This window comes from Biomphalaria glabrata, chromosome 18, assembly GCF_947242115.1.
Source record: "Biomphalaria glabrata chromosome 18, xgBioGlab47.1, whole genome shotgun sequence".
Lineage (NCBI taxonomy): Eukaryota > Metazoa > Mollusca > Gastropoda > Planorbidae > Biomphalaria > Biomphalaria glabrata.
This window is the reverse complement of record NC_074728.1, coordinates 13909072-13918798: the sequence shown is the minus strand read 5'-3', so window position 1 is coordinate 13918798 and position 9727 is coordinate 13909072. Positions and strand designations below refer to the sequence as shown.

The 9727-nt window shown below is 37.1% G+C and overlaps 1 long non-coding RNA gene across 1 annotated transcript; it reads right to left on the bottom strand.

Annotated features, from left to right (window-relative positions):
- Positions 1-4567: 4567 nt before the first annotated feature.
- LOC106058375 (uncharacterized) lies at positions 4568-8992 on the bottom strand. The gene is made up of 3 exons (XR_008775887.1): positions 8834-8992; positions 7658-7771; positions 4568-6003 (listed from the first exon to the last, which is right to left on the bottom strand). It is a non-coding gene; the product is annotated as an uncharacterized LOC106058375 (long non-coding RNA).
- Positions 8993-9727: the final 735 nt, after the last annotated feature.

Genomic DNA, 9727 nt, shown 5'->3' with positions numbered 1-9727 from the left:
GAACCGTGTCTCAGAGATCAACACAATAGAACCGTGTCTCAGAGATCAACACAATAGAACCGTGTCTCAGAGGTCAACACAATAGAACCGTGTCTCAGAGATCAACACAATAGAACCGTGTCTCAGAGATCAACACAATAGAACCGTGTCTCAGAGGTCAACACAATAGAACCGTGTCTCAGAGGTCAACACAATAGAACCGTGTCTCAGAGGTCAACACAATAGAACCGTGTCTCAGAGATCAACACAATAGAACCGTGTCTCAGAGGTCAACACAATAGAACCGTGTCTCAGAGGTCAACACAATAGAACCGTGTCTCAGAGATCAACACAATAGAACCGTGTCTCAGAGATCAACACAATAGAACCGTGTCTCAGAGGTCAACACAATAGAACCGTGTCTCAGAGATCAACACAATAGAACCGTGTCTCAGAGGTCAACACAATAGAACCGTGTCTCAGAGGTCAACACAATAGAACCGTGTCTCAGAGGTCAACACAATAGAACCGTGTCTCAGAGGTCAACACAATAGAACCGTGTCTCAGAGGTCAACACAATAGAACCGTGTCTCAGAGGTCAACACAATAGAACCGTGTCTCAGAGGTCAACACAATAGAACCGTGTCTCAGAGGTCAACACAATAGAACCGTGTCGCAGAGGTCAACACAATAGAACCGTGTCTCAGAGGTCAACACAATAGAACCGTGTCTCAGAGGTCAACACAATAGAACCGTGTCTCAGAGGTCAACACAATAGAACCGTGTCGCAGAGGTCAACACAATAGAACCGTGTCTCAGAGGTCAACACAATAGAACCGTGTCTCAGAGGTCAACACAATAGAACCGTGTCTCAGAGGTCAACACAATAGAACCGTGTCTCAGAGATCAACACAATAGAACCGTGTCTCAGAGATCAACACAATAGAACCGTGTCTCAGAGGTCAACACAATAGAACCGTGTCTCAGAGATCATCACAATAGAACCGTGTCTCAGAGGTCAACACAATAGAACCGTGTCTCAGAGGTCAACACAATAGAACCGTGTCTCAGAGGTCAACACAATAGAACTGTGTCTCAGAGGTCAACACAATAGAACCGTGTCTCAGAGGTCAACACAATAGAACCGTGTCTCAGAGGTCAACACAATAGAACCGTGTCTCAGAGATCATCACAATAGAACCGTGTCTCAGAGGTCAACACAATAGAACCGTGTCGCAGAGGTCAACACAATAGAACCGTGTCGCAGAGGTCAACACAATAGAACCGTGTCTCAGAGGTCAACACAATAGAACCGTGTCTCAGAGGTCAACACAATAGAACCGTGTCTCAGAGGTCAACACAATAGAACCGTGTCTCAGAGGTCAACACAATAGAACCGTGTCTCAGAGGTCAACACAATAGAACCGTGTCTCAGAGGTCAACACAATAGAACCGTGTCTCAGAGATCAACACAATAGAACCGTGTCTCAGAAATCAACACAATAGAACCGTGTCTCAGAGGTCAACACAATAGAACCGTGTCTCAGAGGTCAACACAATAGAACCGTGTCTCAGAGATCAACACAATAGAACCGTGTCTCAGAGATCAACACAATAGAACCGTGTCTCAGAGGTCAACACAGTAGAACCGTGTCTCAGAGATCATCACAATAGAACCGTGTCTCAGAGGTCAACACAATAGAACCGTGTCTCAGAGGTCAACACAATAGAACCGTGTCTCAGAGGTCAACACAATAGAACCGTGTCTCAGAGGTCAACACAATAGAACCGTGTCTCAGAGGTCAACACAATAGAACCGTGTCTCAGAGGTCAACACAATAGAACCGTGTCTCAGAGGTCAACACAATAGAACCGTGTCTCAGAGGTCAACACAATAGAACCGTGTCGCAGAGGTCAACACAATAGAACCGTGTCTCAGAGGTCAACACAATAGAACCGTGTCTCAGAGGTCAACACAATAGAACCGTGTCTCAGAGATCAACACAATAGAACCGTGTCTCAGAGATCAACACAATAGAACCGTGTCTCAGAGATCATCACTTATTACGAACTTGCCAAAGTAATTTTAGACAGCTACGAAGTTTTATATTTTTGTTATTGAAAACAAACAAAATAAATAGTAAAAGTACCCTCCAATAGAAAAAAAAATAAACAAAGCTTATTTAAGTGGAAGAAATATAATATCACTGCTGTATAACTCAATAGTGCAGGAATAAGCCGCCATATTGTCTATATCCTATACTCTTAAGCGAGCAATTCTTGTATGTATGTATGTATGTATATTTATATAATATCAGGTGACCGAGCCTCGCTCGGATGAATAATTTGTTAAGGAAGGATATATACCCGAAGTCATTTTGGGAATATTGTTGTAATTACGAAAATGAACGATCGGGTAAAGACTATCAATCCGAAGAGTTGCTTGTTCGTTCTGTCAGTTCTCTATGTAATTGTACGTGCACCTAGTAACAAAGTAAAAAGTAAAATAGCGCATTTTTTCCTAAGAGACTTAAAAACATCGCGTTAGTGTTCTAAAGAAGCGTTATTGTGAGGCATCTCTGTTACTCCGACAACCTTTTCAGCTTACTAAAAAAAAAAGATTGCCAAAAATAACAATTGTCCGCAGGTGGTCGATTTAGATTTTCTTTTCGCCGTCTGCGTTTGTCCACGGCAGCAGATTTTCTTTTGGTCTCAAATGTGTATCCCGCGGCCTTCGTGAGTGACCTCCAGCTGTCTCATTTGGAGGCCGCATACAACCAGCTGCTCTCTTCTATGTCAGCCAAGAAAAGTTGACGAATAAGCTGGTATTTGAAGCGCTTCAGTGGGGCACCTCTATTATGCCGACCACCTTTTAGCTCACAAAAAAAAAAAGACTGTCTTTGGCATTCGTTCGTCTCCCATACGGGATACGTGCCCTACCCATTGCAACTGTCGGACCATAAGAAATCCCTCTATACTGTCCATACCGGCGTTGGCAAGGACGTCGCTTTTTGTAGTGCGGTCCTGCCACCGTATGTCCATGATGGAGCGCAATCATCTTTGGTGAAAGCACTCAAGAAGTCTTAGTTGTTTTCTGTAAAGTATCAATGTCTCAGAGCCATAATGAATATATTAATTGCAATATTAAATGTCAGAAAGTAACCATTTTAGAAGTTACACTGCAAAGACTTTCTTCCAAGCTTATAATAGCCCAATAGTTTAACGCGAAAGAAGCAATGTAAAATGTTAATACGTGAGCTGTGGTTTTCTATAGGCCTACTGTTGAGGGGACTTTCTATTCTAATCGCCATGTACAATTACATTGAGAACTGACAGAACGAAAAAGCAACTCTTCGGATTGATAGTCTTTACCCGATCGTTCATTTTCGTAATTACAACAATATTCCCAAAATGACTTAGGGTATATATCCTTCCTTAACAAATTATCAATTCGAGCGAGGCTCGGTCACCTGATATTTTCCACTAATTGATTAAATAATTGGTTAATTTATTGCTTGATTCCTGTAAAGTGATCGACTATGAATTGTTGTGCACAATTTCCACTTGATCCGAGACTGGGAACTGGGAGAAAAAGACGGAACAATATAAGGGGAATAACTCCATATATATAGTCACAGTCACATCTCTCATTAAAGTAATATTTACTTCCCTATTTGATACAAAACAAAATAACTCATTGCTAATAATGAACAATTTGATTGATTCGTGTTTTGTAAAGTACAATAAACAAATGTGTAAAGTCTCGACTTGATCTGATAATGATTGTGGGAGAAATAATGTGTTGTAGTGAAGCATGTTGTTTGTCTGGATCTAATGCCTTTACTATGTAACACAATGCACTCCAGTTCCCTGCACAAACGTATCAGTGAAGTCTGTTGAAATGGCTGGAAATGTAGGAGTTACTTCTAAAAACTAAAATACCTAAAATGACTATGGGTAAAGTTCAGTGTTTAGTAGACTTTTTAGTAGACTTAGAGTGTTTAGTAGACTTTTTAGTAGACTTAGAGTGTTTAGTAGACTTTTTAGTAGACTTAGAGTGTTTAGTAGACTTATAGTCTTTAGTAGACAGAGTATTTAGTAGATTTAGAGCTTAGTAGACAGAGTGTTTAGTAAACTTAGAGTGTATAGTAGACTTAGAATGTTTAATAGACTTACAGCGTTTAAGTATCTTACAGCGTTGAGTAGGCTACATATAGTGTTAAGTAGACTTTGAGTGTTTAGTAGATTTAGAGTTCCTAATAGACTTAGAGTTTCAGTAACTTAGAGTGTTAAGTAGACTTGAGTGTTAAGTAGACTTGACTTGAGTGTTAAGTAGACTTGAGTGTTAAGTAGACTTAGAGTCTCTAGTTAACTTAAAGTGCATAATACACGTTACTCTACATCACATTAGTAAGTAGAAGAGAAGGGGGTTAGTGAAATGTAAGCTAATTAGAATTTGTGTTGGTCATTGTTCTCAAGAAAACACAAATACCGTAGGGGAAACAAATCCTAGTAGTATCCTGTGAGATTGTATATTATACTAACAAGAAAAAATGTCAAATTCAAAAGAAAATAAGTTAAGCCAAAATGATCTCAATCTATTTTTATTGTTTTGTAGCTCTAAACAAATCCATTCATTATAGACACACCCTTGTAGTTATACAGTATTGTATACATGTGTTTTGTGAGTTCATTCAGGAAACATTTCTGTCATTAAGAATACATATTGATGAACACAGCTAGATTTAAGATATTTTTTTAAATGCTGCCTGATTTGTGAGATTTAGATCTAAATACACATAACTGTGAAATAAGTATGGAATAGATCTTACAATGTTTTACAATATCATCGGATAGTTCTTGAAACATCTAATGGCGGGGAGGGAGGGTTGTTGTCACACTTCTAATAAGCAGTCAAGACATGAGTCATACTATTATATATATATATATATATATATATATATATATATATATATATATATATATATATATATATATATATATATATATTAATTGCACTATTATAACAAAAAAAAACAACAACATTCTGAATGTATGTCTTGACTATAAAATCTAGTATAAATCTAACCATAACCTTAATAGCAGTTTACAGTCTAATTCTAATGTGTGAGCTATACAAATAAGACTACATTCTGACTCTAACATGTGAACTACAAATAAAAAACAACAGTCAAACATTAATGTTTTTAATAATATTTTTAGAAATAATGAAGTCCCAATCTTATTACCTCACTAAGACAATAATAATGAAAACAATAAAAATTCTGAACTCAAAATGTGAACTATTATCATTCAATATAAATCAAAAAACAATAATGGGGTCATAGAAATTGGAGAAAAAAATGTTTTTAATTACCATAAAAATTTAATTTAAATTACATAATCTAATTAGAGGCGCATTGGCTTAGCGGTAAAGCGCTTGGCTTCTGAAACTAGGGCCCCGGGTTCAAATCCTGGTAAAAACTGGGATTTTTAATTGCGAGATCTTCGGGCGCCTATAAGTCCACCCAGCTCCAATAGTTGGGGAAAAGTAAAGGAAGTTGTTCTTTGTGCTGGCCACATGAAACCCTCGTTAACCGTAGAGCACAGAAACAGATGACCTTTATATCATCTGCCCTATAGATGATCGGTCTGAAAGGGAATTTTTTTTTCTTTTCTTTTTTTTTACATAATCTTCGAATTAGCTAAATTAGCTGAACAAAATATAGAAAGACTTTGTTTACTATATGAAAATGCTTAAAAAGAAAATACAAGTACCAACCAGTTACTTTAAATGCATAAACATTTACTAAGCTGACCTTCCACATACATGCACAAGTTTCATAATAATTGACATATAATTTCAATAGTAGGCGCCATATTTCTCCAGTTCTCTGCAATGTTCTGTGTAACGTAGGTAAAACTCATTCAGATCTACATTCTGAGGGGTGTCCCCTGTTTTTGGAAGAGCCTTGTCCTCCACGTTGCTGTGTCCAGGCAGAGAGTGTTGCAAATACAAAGAAGCTAAAAAGGAAAACGTTTGTGTTTAAATAGTTTTCATAAAACATGGATCAGGCGAAATTGTATATAAATTCATATTAGAATCTTTAAAAGTTAAAAACATTATTCTAAAAGTTCTAAAAAAAAATGACATTTTGAGCGTGTCAAAACAGTCGAACATCCAAAGAGCGTTTAACCATCGTTTTTGTTAACGTCTTATTCTGACCAAAACTGGCCGACTACAAGATGTCTCGCTAAACATCACAGTAATGTTACTATAAATACGTCTAATAAAGATTATCTTGCACTACTTGTATCTCGATAGTCACTCAAACTTCAGTAACGGCCCTTGCCCCACGTTACTTTATTTTACTAAATTTGGACTGCTTTTTTAAATAGAATGAATAATGAGCTGTAGATGTAAGGAGAATATGTTTCTTCAGTGAAGAATGCAAGAAAAGGCTTGGCGTAGGGGCTCCGACCTGAACCCCGCTGGAGAAACTTACAGCGCTCCCCTAGACCCCCTAACTATCAAGAGAAGATTATCAACGTGACTTCTTTTTCCGAAGGTTGAGAAACATTGCTCTAATTATAAAAAGACCACTTTTTTTTTCTGATATATATATATATATAAATATCATATTTGGGAAAAAATCGCCACCCTCAGAAGTTCTGAATCCGCTAGTGGCCATACAGGAGTCGTTTAGTGATGCGGGGGTCTTCCATTATGTAACTGTGTTCTGCCCATCGCAGGATTTTGTGAATTCTTTGCATGGCCCGCTCTTCTAAGGACTTCAAAATCAAGTATTTTTTCAATTTAACATTCAGTATTTTTCTGAGACAGATCATGTCAAAATGGTTCAGTTTTATTTTTTCTATATGCTGTCAACGTTTCTGAGGCATAGAGTAATGGAGGGAGGATAACAACTCGATAGTACTTGTGGTGATACCTCGTTTGTTCCAAACGTTTTTATACAGTCTGTCATAGGTTGCACTGGCCTTGGCGATATCCAGGTCAATTTCATCCATTTCATCCGTTTCTGGAGAGTGTGCTGCCAAGGGAGGTGAATCTGTCTTCTGCATTTATTTCTTGTCCATTATCTTAATGCTTGGATCCTATTCAACCCGAGGCTGTTCAAAGCAAAATCAAAAACTAAATCAGCAATAATCAGGGACATGCTATTTGCTGAAGCTGTGCCCTAAATGCCTGAAAAGGATCTGTTGAGCATCCTCAGTGACTTTTCAAGAGCATGTTCAGACTTTGGCCGTAAACACAAAAAAGACTGAATTCTTATATTTGTCTGCTCCAGGTAAAGCCTACTCGGACCCAAGCATGAAGATAAATGGACAGGAAATAAATACAGTGGCCAGATTTACCTCCCTTGGCAGCACACACTATATACATATATATATATTTCCGTTTGTATGCACAGGAGCTGCAATTTATTGTTCTGTGATCCCTCCTACACCAACGCACAAAGTGATTTGAATAACAAGTTGAAACTTTAAGAACAGCTACCATTTCGTAGATCTATATTTATGTATAATATGCCCTAGTAGAGTTTTAAAATTGATTTACACATGTCAATCTCTATAGGGCCTATACTTCGTTTTTCTTCTATTTATATTCAATTTAAGCCAGTCAATTATCTTGTCAATGTTGTCATGTATAAAATACCTGTAGATAGTAGACTTTCTTTAGTTCCTTTTAAACCTGCAGACAGGTATTTGAAGATAAAACTTGAAATATCATGTAATCTTGACATTTTTAGTCAATGCCAACTTTGAATTCCTAGAGAAAATCATTATGAAAAGTATTTGTTAGGAATTTTCTTACTGGAAGGAAATAAATCCAACCGTTCAACAATTTGTCTAAAATTAATTAAGAAAATGAAAGAGCGGGAAACCGTAAGCACCCTAAAAAGTGAATACTCATAGAATTGAACTCAAGTCATCAAGTAACAAAAGTAGGTCTAGGTATATGTTTAAGTTTATGGCGTTACCAGACTTTGGGAATTCCCATTCTTTTAATGACGTTTCTGAATAGTTCTATGTTCCCTTATACCTCAAAGGTAAACGGCCTACTTTTAAGAATGATTTAATATTAGGACTTATGGGGGTCAATGTCTTATTTCTATAAATACTTTATTATTAGCTAAAAGGCTTGTGGTAATTGTTGAAATGAAATAAATGCTTGAAAAAAGAAATAGACACCGTTATACTTTGTTAGTGTTGTCAAAGTTTGTGAGTAAACATTTGGCTACTTCCTTGTTGATGTTTTTAATTGGGCAGTTTCTCAGTAACACTGCATATTGGAAATGTTTTAGAGTCTACATCCAAAAGAAATATAAATTGAGCACCCCCCCCCCAGGCACATTATGGTTTATGTGTACAGGTTGATGTATTGACACATTGTAAGGGAGGGTGTTGAGCGTGTTCAGTGTAATTGTGTAGACCAATGCTCAGTAAACACACATTGTCGTAAATATAGAGTGGAATATTGAGCAAACATTGAATATAAATTTGAGATTTAAAAAAACAAACTAGAAAGACCAGAAACGTTATTATTGGAACCTGTATTGGCAGGAGAACTGTGGACAGAGTATCTGCCCTTTCATGGAGAACCATATAGCGTTCTAGCGTGTGTGTACATAACATTTCAAGGAAGTGATAAGAGAACAAAATGTTTCTGAATTTTGTCGTGCACTTTCTCATTGAACGTTCTGTTTCATAAAGCCTAGCAATGACTCCTAAGACATAAAAGAGACACGCACATTAAATGTATTCTTAAACACTTTATAATATCTCTTCATATCTAAACGTTTAGACTTCAAGCGTGAAGGACCAATCTTACCTTCAACAGCAGAAGCTATTTCACATCTCAAACTTTCTCTTCGATTTCAAGCGATGCCTTTTTGAATTTCAAATCAAGAACACATATTTAAATACTCAACCAAACACACACACACACACATTGTATTATTACAACATCAGTTTCTTTTATTTATTGACTTCGTCAGCATTGGAGTCTCTGGCAGTTATTGGTGCGTTTAAATATAGGTGCTGAGGTGGTGCTTTGATTTCTACTTAAATTATAAACACCTTGCCCTATTCCCATTATCACTATGTAAGCATAGAATATAATCTTGACTTTAACAATGGGATCATCACCTAAAATAAATCTAGCCAAGGACTGTACTTAATCACGATGATACTTTGGTAGTGTGTTACAATGGATGCACTCAGAATTATTTTAAAAAAACTGAACATTTTGTTAAATTATAACTTCCCGAAGTAGAAGAACCAAAGTTAGGTCACCATGAGACAGAGATCCCCCTAAAAATACACTTTCAATAACAAATAGAAAACCCGATATAGTTTTTGATTACAGTTCTACAACAAAATGTGTAAGATTTGTTTTTAAAGTTTAATAAGAAACAAAAGTAATTGTTAGCTGTTTGAATTTGGTTTGTATTTTTACAACAGCATTTAACACGTTGGATTTGTTCCCAGGTATTTTTACCCCCCCCCCCATTTTCTTTTCCACTTTCAATTAACAGTTCTGACCCCCCCCCCCTTCCTCCTTTTTTTGTATCCTGCGCATCGCACTGCTCTAACACATAGTATTTAATCCGGAACCCAACCCTTTTTTTGTATCCTGCGCATCGCACTGCTCTAACACATAGTATTTAATCCGGAACCCAACCCTTTTTTTGTATCCTGCGCATCGCACTGCTCTAACACATAG